Source organism: Mus caroli, unplaced genomic scaffold (assembly GCF_978045245.1).
Source record: "Mus caroli unplaced genomic scaffold, Mus_caroli_1 scaffold_8, whole genome shotgun sequence".
NCBI classification, from domain to species: Eukaryota; Metazoa; Chordata; class Mammalia; order Rodentia; family Muridae; genus Mus; species Mus caroli.
The window spans coordinates 118,846,736-118,860,694 of NW_028227263.1; the positions used below are offsets into that span (position 1 = coordinate 118,846,736).

The following is a 13,959-nucleotide window of genomic DNA, read 5'->3' on the forward strand; positions in this document are numbered from 1 at the left end:
TACACTATAAACATTACCTGGGTTTTTATTTTGTTGTTGTTGTTGAGGTTGTTGTTGAATGTAACCTTGCCTGTCCTGAAACTCACTTTGTAGAAGAAGCTGACCTCGAGCTAAAGAAACCTGCCTCTGCTGGAATGGAGTTCATTGTGTGACACTAGGACTACTTTCTTATTTATTCATTTTTAATATTCCTTTTTAATTAGGTCTTTTGAGGTCTCCTACAGAATCTACTGACTTTTTTTTTTTTTTTACTCTACTCTGTTTCTTTCATTCATTATTATTTTACCTGGTTTTGGTGCTAGGATCAAAGGCATGAGCCATCATGCCAGGCTAAATAAGTCTTAATGTTGGCCAACAGTATCCAGCTACTTTCCTGACTTTGATATACTGTGGTTCTACACAACATCATTTTTATTTTCAGAAAACAAACCCTGAGTTATTTGTGGTAAATATTAAAGATAAATCTGCAGGGGTTTCTATTACAAAATTACTTAAACTAAGTGGATTAAAACTACAGAAATTCCGATAGGTATGTGAGTTGACTGGTAGCATGCTTGCTTAGCATGTACAGAACCCTGGGTTCCATCCTAGCAACACAGAACATCAAATGTGGTGGAGCACACCTGTAATACCAGAACCTGGGAGGTAAAAGCAAGTGGATTAGAAGTTCAAGGTCATCCTTGACTACACAGTGGTTTCTCAGCTAGCCTATTCACTGTCCTTGAGACTCTGTCTCAAAACACCAACCAACTCTAATAACATCAAAATCACTAAGAATCATCTTGCCTTACTACTTGTGAGGCAGGAGTCAGCAGCTTCATGCTCCCTCCCTCAAGGAAACCCTCCCCTACCCCTTCTGAGTCCCTGTTTTGCTGAAAATCTGTTGTTTTATCCTTGCAGCTGCCTAACTCCAGTATCTGCCTTGATTATCACATTACATTTTCCTGGTGTTCCAGTCACCACGTGGTTACCCTTCAAAAAATAATTAAATCTATAACAATATCTTTTTGATGTATTAGAGATCAGGACACTGATATATTTGTTTAGAACTGGAACAACTCAACAATTCAGCCAATAATAAAGACCAGTTTTTATTGATATGTAAGTAATCTTTGCCCATGCTCTTACCTAATAGCCAAGAAAAAAAAAAAAGCAAGAGTCTTTAAAGGGTGAACTCAGGTGAATGTCTCAGACACAAGTACTAGTGTGTCCATACTTGCCTGCTTCTCTGTGGGTTCTCCTGGTTATTGGCCTCACAAACATAAATATGAATATACATATTCATTACACATATACATGCCCATACCTCTAAATTTTCAGGTGTTCAACCCTCGTGATGCCCACACATCATGTATTTTCTCTTTGTATCTGGAAAGCCTCATTAGCACCGGCTTCTCCAATGTCTTGAGCCCAGCTAACAGTCTCTTGTGATCCCTCTACTTACTTCAAAGTCGAAAAACAGCCAGATAAAGTCGCTAGGATGGTCTGTGGATCCAGCTGAAGCAAGAGTTGGAGGATTTGGACAAGTAATGATTTTTGTTTTCCTAAAAAAAAAAAAAAAAAAAAAAAAAAGAGAGAGAGAGAGAGAAAGAAAGAAAGAAAGAAAGAAAGAAAGAAAGAAAGAAAGAAAGAAAGATAGTTAAACAGTTAAGAGTACTATAAAGTGTCTTGGCTACCCTGCTAAAGTAAGTCCAAATAACCATGACAAAGGATGCAAACTGGTTCTGGTTGTTCTAGACAGGAGGGAAAAAAATGGGAAGGAAAAAAATATGATGCCCACACACTGGCTCCTCAAATAAAAACATAAAGACAAGCATACAAGAGAAAAGAAGCAGAAGACAAGATTTGCTGACTCACTGCCCTAGGGCTTCCAGGTTAGTCCTTAATATAGGGCAGCAGCTGAAACTGGGGAGAAACATTCTGTGTTGCCATGTGATTGGCCAGTGCTTTACTCCCTCTCATTGGTGGTGGTTGGGGGAGGGGGTTGGCAAAAAGAAGACAGATATGATTGATGTTGAAAGTTTGGTGTAGCTCTAAATCCTCAGGTCCTGGTATTCTACAGATAATGAACATTGCTGTGTACCTGGGTATTTAGACCTCCTGATGAATCCAGATAACGTATCCAAGGCTTCTGACTGTACAGATGGATCCCTTCATCCTCTTGTTGGTATCATTCTATGTGTGCCACCATTATTTAGCATTTCAAAGGAGCATATAAATGAGGGTAGGCAGTTTCTCTGTCTCTGACCCCAGTCCGTCTTGATCCAGTTAGTTCAGGCTGGGATGGAAATCAGGCTCCTCTAGTCTCAGAATCTGGAATGCTAGGATTGCAAGTGTGTACAACACTTGTGGCTAAATTTCAAGTTCTAACTATGAGTACCAAGGCGCTTCCTTTCCCTGACTTAGGCTGCTAATGAGGGAGGGGCCAGGGGAGGGGGCAGCAGAGAGAAGGCTCAGCTGATTGTATTTGACATCCATCCTGGAAGACCTGAGTTGATGGTGGAGGGAGAAATTTACTCCTGCAAGTTTTTCCTGATCCACTATCCATTCATAGATGGATAAATAATTCTATTAAACATTTAAAAAGTTAAGTGTTAAATCTCAGAAATAAAAACAGTCATTAGTATTAAATGTTTTTACTGTGTGTAATTTATGTTGCTTTATTTTATTATGTTATTACTAATAATTTGTTATAACAAACATATAGATTAAACTGTAGATGTATATATTGAAAAAATATGGAATTCCATCCTATCTTAGTCTCACACATCCACAGGGCAGCTTTGAATGGACATAGATGATCCATATTTAAAGTACACACACACACACACACACACACACACACACACACGGTGTTATAGTTCATCAAAAGACCCTTATTCACAAAGAACACAGAGACCGCCACCATCGCTGCAAAATGCATGAGGATTTTTATTGATCCAACATGTTGGGAACTCCCCTCTCAGCACACAGGCCAGAGGAGAGACCAAAAACAAAGAAAGAACACACTTTTTATACCTTTGTAAGGGGCAGATTTGAGCAACAGGGTTCTCATTGGTGTAGCAAGTAACCCTTTCAGGCATTGGTTGGTTTGTATAGTGGCTAAGTAACCCTTTGGCCTAGTGACTCACTTTGCTTGCCCCCATGGTGGGTTATTATGATTTGGTCAGCAAAGTAATAATATATTAACATCACAGCTATTAACGTCAGGGGAATTCTCACAACAAGGTCAGGGTGGTTTGTGGTCTTTGTCAGAATTCAGTGTGGGGCAGGAGGCAGGAGAATTGCTAATCTTGTTATGGTTATTTCTCTGAGAACAGCTAATATTGTTTTGATCAGTTTGGAAAGTCCTTTTTGAAGGGGTGAAGTCCTGGATAGTCTTGAATTCATTTTGGGTATTACAATGGTAGGAAGATGGTCAGGTTTTTATATCAACTTTGAATTGATCAAACCTGTCTTATATCTCCTGGGTTTTTGTAATCATGGCTGGCTTGATGTGAAACACAATCATGGTCCTTGAGTGTGTCAGACAAAAGCTCCCTGTCCAGTGTGTCCAGTGTTGTCATCGTAGTGCAACCCCCCACTCCCAAGGGGAAAAAAGCTGCTGCAAAGTCTGAGAACCTGAGTTTGATCCCGTGACCTCATTTTGTGGAAGGAAAGAACTGACTCTTCTCGCGCACACGCGCAAGCGCACTCGCACACACACACACACACACACACACACACACACACATACACTTACAAAGACTGGGAGTATAGAGAGATATTAAATCTTTTGTACTTTCTTCTTTTGATTCTACTGAGAGGACCATCGTTTATTCTTTGTTGAGTATGATGGAAGGAGTCATAGTCATCAGTGGTACCTAGAACACTTGGCTGATTTCACCAGACAGTTGCAGGTGAAAACAAGTTCTCAGTTGCAGGTACCCAGGTGATTCTAGCCTATTGAATCTTGAGTTAAGGATGGTTAAGGATCTAGTCCAGTGGTTCTTATCCTTCCTAATGAGGAAGCCCTTTAATACAATTCCTCATGTTGTGGTGGCCCTCAATCATACATTACTTTTATTGTTACTTCATAACTTTAATTTTGCTATTGTTTTGAATCATCATGTAAATATCTGATAGGCTGGATATGTGATATTTGACCCCTGTAAAAACATCATTTCACCACACGTACACAAGGGTTCAAGACCTAAGAGTTGAGAAAATCTGGTCTAGAAAGTCTGTTTATACCTCTTTCAATAGTATAATCCTGCATATTCTACAAGTACTTATTTACTTTTAGAAAACTTTATTTACTTCTTTATTTAGTGAGGAAGAGACAGTAATTTTCAGGAGTCAGTGCTCTCCTACTATGTGTTGGTCCCAGGAATTGAATTCAGATCATCAGGCTTGATGGCAAGCACCTTTATCAAAGGAGCCATCTTGCTGGCCCTCCATAAGTATGTGTGACATCTCTCAGATTTACATGGAGCCTTGACATGTGATGACATATTTTATTCCTTAATTTAGCTTATGGTAGCTTAAGTTATATGAAATTAAGATTATGTATGGAGAAGTTCCTTGTCTTTTATGCTCTCCAGTTGTCTTGTTGTGAGGTTCTTGCCTGATGTCTCTGGAGTACTGACATTATCAGCTGGATGTGGGCCATTTTTCAATCAGGAGATTCTGTGAAAATCCACAATGAGGAAGACTTCTGGGGTGCCCAGTCTGGCCCAAAAATGCACAGCTGTGACACTGTTCCTTTTCATGATCTTCTCTGTGAGGAGTTACTGTGGCTTTGGAGGTGTGTCAGGACTGTGACCTGAAGATCATTTGCATCTAGGCATAGCTGTGAATGTGATCCATTAGAAAATTATGATCTTAATATACCCCATATACACAAAAACCACATAGGCACTCTCACTTGCACACACAAACACACAATTAAAATTTTTAAAAAGGAATACAGCAGAAAGTAGATAAACTAATTAAAGAAGTACAGTCAGAAAACTTTCTGATATTATGAAAATTTAATTCAAATGATTATCAAACTGGGAACCCTGAGTAGGAAAAACTAAATAGAACACTCCCAATATAATCCAAAGGAAAAGGGAAAAATCTTGAATGTCATTTAGGAAAATGACATGATGTATACAAAAGATCAGAATTCTTAAATATTGACTTTGAGGACTGGAACATATTTTTGTTTGTTTGTTTTAGTTTAGTTGTGCAAAATAAAAATTGAAAGTAAAGTTTTGAAGTCCCTAAATGACACAGGCAAAAGGGATCATGGTGTAGAGGTGTGACACTGTGTCTTCAATAGAAGTTTAACTCCATCCTTTAACTTGCTAATTCTTACATTTTTAAAAATGACTTGTTTTTGTTTTATGCGCATTGGTGTTTTGCTTACATGTATGTTAGTGTGAGAGCACTGGGTCACCCAGAACTGGAATTACAGAGAGTTGTGAGCTGCCCTGAGTGTGCTGGGATTGAACCCAGGTTTTCTGCAAGAGCAGCCAGTGCTCTTAACTACTGCCCCGTATCTCCTGCCTATAACTCTGTGATTTATATAAAATTTCTAGCCATGGTGACTGTACAAGTTTGCATTCCCACCAACAAAGTATGCATGTTTCCTTTTCTTCACATCCTTGCCAGGATGAGCTGGGTTTTTTTTTTTCCCTTAACTATTGTGACAGGTGTAAGATGAAATCTTAAAGTAGTTTTGATTTGCTTTTCCCTGATGGCTAAAGATGTTGAACATTTCTTTCCATGTTTCTAAGCCATTTGAGATTCCTTTTTGAGGAAACTGTCTACATCTATACTCCTTTAAAACATAAAACCCAAAATGGATATAGTGTTTTGAATATTAGCCCTATATTGCATGTGTAGTTCATAAAAATCTTTCTCAGGTTGTGAACTACTGCATTGTCCAATTGATGGCGTCATTTGCTGTATAGAAGCTTTTCAGTTTCATGAGGTCCCATTTATCAACCCTTTATCTTAGCACCTGTGCCAACTGTGTTTTGTTTAAAAAATCTTTCCCTGTGCCTATGCACTCAAGGTTATTCCCCTCTTTCTCTTCTATTGGATTCATTGTATCTGGGATATAACTTTTTAAATCAGTATTTGGTTAATACCAATCCTAGATTCCAGTCCTGCCTGAGCAGACAGTACTTAGCAGCCAAAGTGTAGGCCAGAAACTTTGTAAGCTCTGGATAGCATGCCTCATGTCTGGGAGGAAGTGGGAGTCTCCTTTCCTTTTCTTCAGGACAAAGGTACTAGGTATGAAGGGCCCTTTAAACTGACTTCACATTTCTTAGCTGAGTTATCACAGAGTCACTGGGTCATATATGGGAGGTCCTATCATGTGGGTTACCAAAACGAGAGAGGAAGTAATTTTACCACTCACCTCTTCACTAAAATTAATATTCACTAAAAATTAAGTCCAGCCTCCTAAGTCCTGCTGTTTCCTCAGGGGCGAAAGAGACGGGGATGAGAATATCTGGGGAAGAAGATGACTCAGACCTCCTACAGTGGGCTTTAAGATGTCTGAAAGATGATGCCCAGCACCTGTCCTAACCTCCAAACTACAACAAGAAGACAGGCTAGCAAGGCAAGCATGGTTCCCTTTCCTTTCTCCAACATCTTCCTAATTTAACTCCTCCTCCATCTGGTCCCAGAGGAAGGCTTGGAGGGATTCTCCACTTAATTCTCCAGCATGCTTTCCCAGAGCTTTCAGTCCCATGTCCATCTCGGTTGTACAATAGGTCATTGAGATGTAATCCTATTGGAGAGCTGTCACCCTGGGGTGCCTCCTCTCTGGTAATTGGGGAGGTCCATTGCTCACCTCCCTCCTCTAGGCTTTCTTAGCATGCCTCCATAGGAGTGTGCTCCCATGCCACATGAGTGAAAATTGCTGAACACAGTTTAGCATGTAATACTATGTTCTTTAGGGAGAATGTGGGTGGAGGACAGAAGGCAGTGGTCCAAGGCCCCACTTTTTGAGATGAAACATGGGACTCACGGGAATCAAGTCTATCCTTAGAAAGTGATCTAGAGTCAAATGTTTAGGTGGAGCTGAAACCTCCAGGCTTTGCTGGCAATGGACTCACAACAACTTTGGTGTGGGGCATGTGGGCTTATTCATGGGGGAAGTTCCTGTCCAGCCTAACCCAAGCTGGTTCCATTTATAGGGAGAGATATCACAGCTCTGTGTGGATAAGCCTGCAATATTTCACATCCCCCAGTTCCTCAGGAGGGAGCAGCTGGCCCCTAGCTCAGACTATTAAACACAGAAACAACACCAACAAAGACAAAAAGAAACTTTGCCATGCTCACCCCTACCACAGCTGGACTCTGTGCATGTGCAACCATGTATTTATGGATGTAATTACATATTTGAACATATCAATTGACTAAGGCCAAGCTATGAACTCTAGGAAACATATAGGCCCTGGAGGCCAGCACACAAGTTCCAGTGCCAAGGTCCCCAGAGACACTGAGTCCAAGGCTGGGATTGATGCTGGGGAAATCCCCTTTTGCAGAGATGGTTGCAGGTCACTAGGGCAACCCTGGGGTCTTCCAAGGAGACTGACTATCTCTTTCTGACCTCCTTCAATTCTTTCGGTTCCCTGTGGATAGACCTAAAGAGATCTTAGAACCTACTGAAGCCTCTGAACTCAGAAGACACGAGAAAGTACTTCTGTCACCTTGTGGAAACGTGGTATTTTTTCCTGAACTCCTTGTCAAACTTGCTGAGAAGCAGAGTGACTCTACTAGGGTTTGGGCTGGTGCTGACTGTTCCACATTTGTCAAGCCCAAGAAAGCAAGAGGCCTGGGAGGAGCTCATGTGCCTCCAGGGCAGAAGGGCACCCTAGACTGCCCTCCCCCCACCCACCTAACAGAAGGTAATGCAGATCCCCTGTGCATCCTGGCTGTCCCTGAAGAGAATTTTGCAGGAAAACCCAAACCAAACCAAACAAACAGGAATTTCTTTGTTCTAAGGAAACAGGAGCTCAGGGAGGGGATGGAGACCTGCTCAAGAATAGCATGGAATTTTCTAGACTCTGGAATCTTATGTGTTCTCCTATTGGTCTGAGACAAGCTATCCAGATGGAACCTCTGTTTCCCTGAAGAGCCTGACCTAGGGGCAGTATGATGCGTGAAAGAGATCTTGCCATAGGTCAGCAAGAGCAGGGCACCTGGCCCTTTGGAGAGAAGCCTCTGTGTGTGATGTCACAAGGCAGTAGTGGAGGTAGTAGTGTAGCTCAGTTGGAAGTGCTTACCCATGAATGAAGAACTGGCCTCCATCTCCACCACTGGGTAAAACTAGGTATTGTGCATGCCTATTAATGAGTGCACGTAGGAGGATCAGAAACTCAAGGTCATTTTTATAGTATGAGACCAGCCTTAGCTCTAAGAGACCATGTCAAAAAATAAAAGAGTCACCAGGGTTTTATCAATCCTGGGACATTTAGTGCCAAACCCAAACACTAGGCCACTCAGCCCTCATGAAGACACTTTGGTATGGGTGATATGATTTATTTCAGTGGTTGTAATATACAGCCTTTTTAAAGGCATGGATCAATGTACTGTGAATTACCAGCTCATAAGAATCGGCCCAGGGGTCTGAAATCAGTCATTTCCATTATAAGAGTATAAGGACTCCACTGGAAAAGGTGATAGAAGTTACACGCCCTCATCCACCTTGTGGAATCCTGCAGGACCCAGATAATTGTGGCATATGCTGAAGGAAGGGCAGTCCCCACCTTTCCAAGCTGCTTACCCCACTTGGCCCTCTCCTGGCACAAGGGGGATCAGCAGGTTCTTTTAACAAGCAGTTGCAGAGAAGGGTTGGGACTTGTTGTTGTTGTTTATTTTTTGTTTTTGATGGCTGAGAACTGTATGCTTCTTGTCAAAGGTGTGCCAAGAGACTGCCTGCAGACCTGTCCCACTGTGAAACTTCCAACCCATGTCTGTGGATTTCAAAAGAACCTGATTCCTCAGTACATCCTCATGGATCCTTGCTCCTCTTCCCCAAAGACATGTTGGTCTGGAGTCTGTACCATAGCAGGCCAAGGGTCACAGGGACAATGTCAAGAGGGTTTACCACGGGAGCTGGGATATTTTCACAGCACTGCCAGGTAGGCCAGGGATAGAACTGGAAATCAAAGCACTAACAGGTCTGTATTTGGCCCTGATGATTTAGCCAATCATTGTTGACTAGCTCTAGGACCCTCAAGAAAATGTCAGTTAAGGGGGGTCAGTGTGGACAAAAGCATGAGAAGGGCATAGGTGTCTTGGGATATCCTTCTTGATGACTTTGGATCTGTGCTTAACACTATGTGGACCTCAGTGAAAGAAGGCAGACAACTCTCTGGTTAAGCTCTAGAAAATAAGAGCAGCCAGGTTCTCGGGGACACCATGTCTAATGAACCAGGGTGTCAGTGCTGGGCATTCTAGAAGAGAATGCTGGAAAGCATCCATGAAGAACAACTTATACTCTATTGCATCTGCCTCATAACTATGTATCTGAACTAGAGTCAAGAGGACATGTGAATGTCACAGGACAAAGGCAGTACAACAAAGATATGAAGTTCATGGAGCATTCACACATGATGGCTTTGGTCCTCTCTGCATCAGATCCCACCCCCTCACCCCACAGAAAGATCACAGAAAAGAGACTCAACCAAATCTCTCCACTGTTTCTATTTCTCCTGATCTTCCCAGGCCTAATGTTCCAACACACATTAGCTCTCCCTCAAACCACAGTCACCTTCTCATGACTGGCAGTGCTGGGACCTCCCTGCTAGCTGGATCTGAGGGCTGATATTTATGTCAGCCAGGGTTGGGGGAGGGCACTGTGACAGGACATGGACCTAACTGTCAAAAAATTCCAAGAGGGCTCCAGACAGGGAAGTGTTGTTCTGCAGAAAGCTCAGCAGTTTGGAGACTAACTTCCCTTAATCCACCAGCTCTGACTTCAACTTCTTCAATCTGCTCTTTAACACTGGGTCCATGGAATTTTCCCAAGGCAACTGCTTCTTGTTGCTGTCCAGGGGACCTGGTGAATAGAAAACACTAGGTAGGAACAGAGGTTGTAGGTCCCTGCTGTGTTTGGAGGGTAGTGCTGAGTCAGGTCTGGCCAAGGCTCTTTTATTTTGCCTGTTAATTTCTTTTTTTCATTATGTTCTATGTATTCTTGAAATTTTGGATCCTTTACCTTAGTCCTCCAGTACTGGGATTGCAGGTGAGGACCACTATACCACATTACCACTGAGTTTTGGATTCAAAGCTAAAGTCTATTAAGCATGGTTTAAGATCAAGCTCATCATATCTTGCCCATGTAACACCTCTTCCTGACTTTCTCCATTATAGTAACAGATAAGTTCCTCACCCCATCTTCACCAACCCCAGACCAGGTGACACCTTCTGCATCTTCATATGCTGTCAAGAAGATAAATTGTCACAACCTTACTTTTCTCCTTATTTCAAAACCTCCTCGTAGCCCTCTGATAAATTCACCTGGTGGTACTTTGCTGGGCTTATAGGATTCTCAAAATCCCTGGATGAGGGACTCAGTTGGTGAAATGCTTGGTGTACAAGCATGAGGACCTGAGTTCAAATTCCCTGTAAAAAGCTGAGTGTAGGGGATTGAAAAGAAAGTTGGCTCTCTGTTCAGTACATTTTCTGTTCTTGCAGAAAACTGTGGTTTGATTCGAAGTACCAACAGGGCAGCTGACAACCATTAGTGACACCAGTTACAGGTGATATGTTACCCTCTTCTGGCCTCTGCAGGTAGTGAATGCATGAGATAGACATTCAAGCAAAACACCCACCCCTAACACCCCCCCCCCACACACACACAGGGACAAAGAGACAGAAAGACAGAGAAAGAGAGACAGTGAGACAGAGAGAGACAGAGAGACACAGAGAGAGACAGAGGAGAGAGCAAGAGTGAGCTGTCACTTTCTAACAAGCTTTGGAACTTTTATTTGCATTTTTGGAAAATGTCTCCTTTCTGCTAACGGAATTGTGAAGCCTCCCAAATTTTAATGGTGTTCTAGGGGCAGAAAAATCATGGAACACAAGGACTGTGGTAACATTTTGCTAACATCTGAATGACTTCTAGCCTGTCTTCTCCCCTGCTCCTCTTGCTCTCTTGTGTGCTGGGGCATTCTCTTGTAGCCCATGTTGGCCTCTAACTTGCTGTGTAGCCAGGGCTGACTTTAAACTCCTGCTCCTATCCCTTAAGTGTTCTACCATGCCCAGTTTTATCTCCTTTACAACCTTTGGGGAGAGACCTGCTATCTTTCCAAACATACTTTTCTATCTTTGGAAACCTCTTAGAACATTCTTCCAGAGACTGAAATGAAACTAGGCTGGTCTCTGTTTGTCTTTAGGCTCTTGAGGGGCAGCTTTTCAATTCTTCCATGATTGAAAAGGGCAGCCTCCAGAGGGCTAACTTAACTCTGGGCCCTTCTAGAACTGGCTCCCCACCTGGCTGTGGTTTACATGTGATCACTGCTGTCAGAAGGAGCCTAGGCTGAGCTCAGAGCAGGGGAGCTGGATGGTGGAACAAGAAATAATATGGGTGTGTGTATAGGGCAGATATTAGATAATATGAAGAGACCCAGTATAGAGGAAGAAGTTAGAAGCAAGCTTGAGTTCTGATTATGCCTTACTCAGGCATTAGACCATTTTGTTTTTGTGTCTCCATGATTCTGTCCTAGCCCAAAGAGGTACAGATAACTGGATCTTGCTCACACATTCTATCACATGTTCCTACCTTCTACCACTAAAATCTCAAGTTTAAAAGAAAGACATGGTGGCATTGTATTAGGCTGGTCAGAAAAGAGAAGATATCAGAAAGCCAAATACCCTTTAATATCCATAAGAACCAGCCCCTCTCTTATACATCCCAGCACCCTTTCTGCATTCCATTCAGTGTCCAGCACAGCTCAGCCTGAGATGCTCATGACTCAACAATGTTGTTGCTTGGCTTTGAACATTTATTGTGTCCTCTATACAGCTTTGCTGGGTATTGGTGATACATGGAGGAATAGTGTGTCCCTTGAGAGGGAAAAGTAGACAGCTAAACATATAAACATATAAAATTTTTAATTTTAATTCATTTTTTATGTGTATGGGTGTTTTATGCTGCCAGCTAATCAGGAAACTCCTAAGACTGAGTTCCTCTGCCCTGACTGCTCCAACTTCTTGGGAGTCTGTATTTTTCCTGCAAAGTGAAGGCCCAGGACTTGTGGGGGCAGGTGAGCACTCTAGTCTTTAGATTCTTAACTGAGAATATAGATCAGGCTCCCCTCCTAGCCCAGCCCCAAGAATGATACCAGGTATGTCTGGGGACAGCAATGTCAGTACCAGCCACCTATCCTGGGTATAGCTCAGTTCCTTCATGCTGGGTTCCTTACCTGCAATGATCTGGTACATCATGTCTCAGGCAGCCTTCCCTGCATAATACAGCCCCTAGCCCTTGAAAGGCTTCAGGGCACACAGACATGAGATGTTCATCAGAGTCTTGCTAAGGCTAGAGCTGAGACAGCATTCAGGATACCTGAGGTAGTTGTTCACCTCGGCTAGGTCCTTCACATTCAGGAAACCACTGGAAACATCCCCAAGAATGCCTGAAAGAAAAGAAAACAGGATGGAAGAAATGACATAGCAGCTGGGGCTTTCTTCTCCCTCAGTCTTCCACACTTGATCTCTATAGCCTCTGGCTATCCCTTTGCCCCAGCTCTGCAGACAGCCCTACTGCAAGCTAAGAATAATCATGAATGCTCTTTAGAAAAATAGAGGGATTTTGTTCAAGATGTCTTGACTCACACATCAGCCAGGAGGCACAAATGAAGGCACTTTAGACAACCCGGTTTGGCTAACACTACAGTGACACTGGTACAGCTTCTCTCCTCTTGATCTTCGGACTTTTGGGGACTGGGCCTCCACCTAAAAAGGCAAAGAGGTGAGACCTTGCAACCCTGGTCAGGAGTCTCTTCTGCATTGTTGATGAGCAGCAGGTACTGTAGCCTCTAAACCAAGGGTTCTCAAGCATCTCACACAGGAACTGCTCTCCTCTGGCCTTTCATCCCAGACCTGGCTCAGCCAGCACCACTTACAGGCTGGGCTGCTGCTTGTTCAGCTCCTCTTTCAGTGGCCACAGCACCAAGTCATTGCCTGCCCTTAGTTGCAGCACAGAACTGGGCAACAGCAACCAGGCCAGCTGTAGGGCCAGGACATGGCCTACACCCTGGGAGGCCCCCATCAGCAAGCACACAGTGCAGCTCAGCCCACCTCCCTCAGATCTGGAACTCAGGAGCAGGCTCAGCTTGCTACTGACAGAGTATATGCCATAGACTGTCTTGGTTCTTTTTTAATATGAGGTGAGGTAGAATCCATCAGAATTACAGACAAGCAGGCTAGTGGCTAGCCTTTCTTTGATTCAGAACGTTACAAGTGGTGGGCCTAGTTACTCATGCAGATTCAGATAGAGGAGCCAGCAATCAGAAGTGGCCAGTCTCAAGTCCTAATGTGTGTGCTGTGCTGTGGCTTCAGATAATTGAAGTTGGGACCTCTAGAAGAGCAGTCAATGATCTTAATTGAAAATATACCTCTTTAGGCCCTTTAAGGAATTAAAAAAAAAAAACCTCCACATGTCTTTCACACACAGACAAGCTCAAGATCTACTGGGAAAGCAATGGGCAGTTTCAAATGTAAAGGCTCAAAAGACAAGAGTAGAGAATTGACAAAATGTAATGTCTGTTCTGGTTAGTTTTTGTCAACCTAACATCAACTAGAGTCCTGTGAGAAGAGGAAACATCAAGTGATGAGTTGTCTCCATAAGACTGGCCTGTCGGAAAGTCTCTGAAGCAATTTCTTGATTAAGCCATCACCATTGTTTGGTATTTGGCTGTGATGTTTAGCAGCTGAAGAGCACAGAACAAGGATCCTTGTGATCTCTAA

General features: G+C 42.9%; 1 pseudogene; it reads right to left on the reverse strand.

Moving 5' to 3' along the window:
* Positions 1-9,838: 9,838 nt before the first annotated feature.
* Positions 9,839-13,261, reverse strand: LOC147003375 (sepiapterin reductase-like; annotated as a pseudogene).
* Positions 13,262-13,959: the final 698 nt, after the last annotated feature.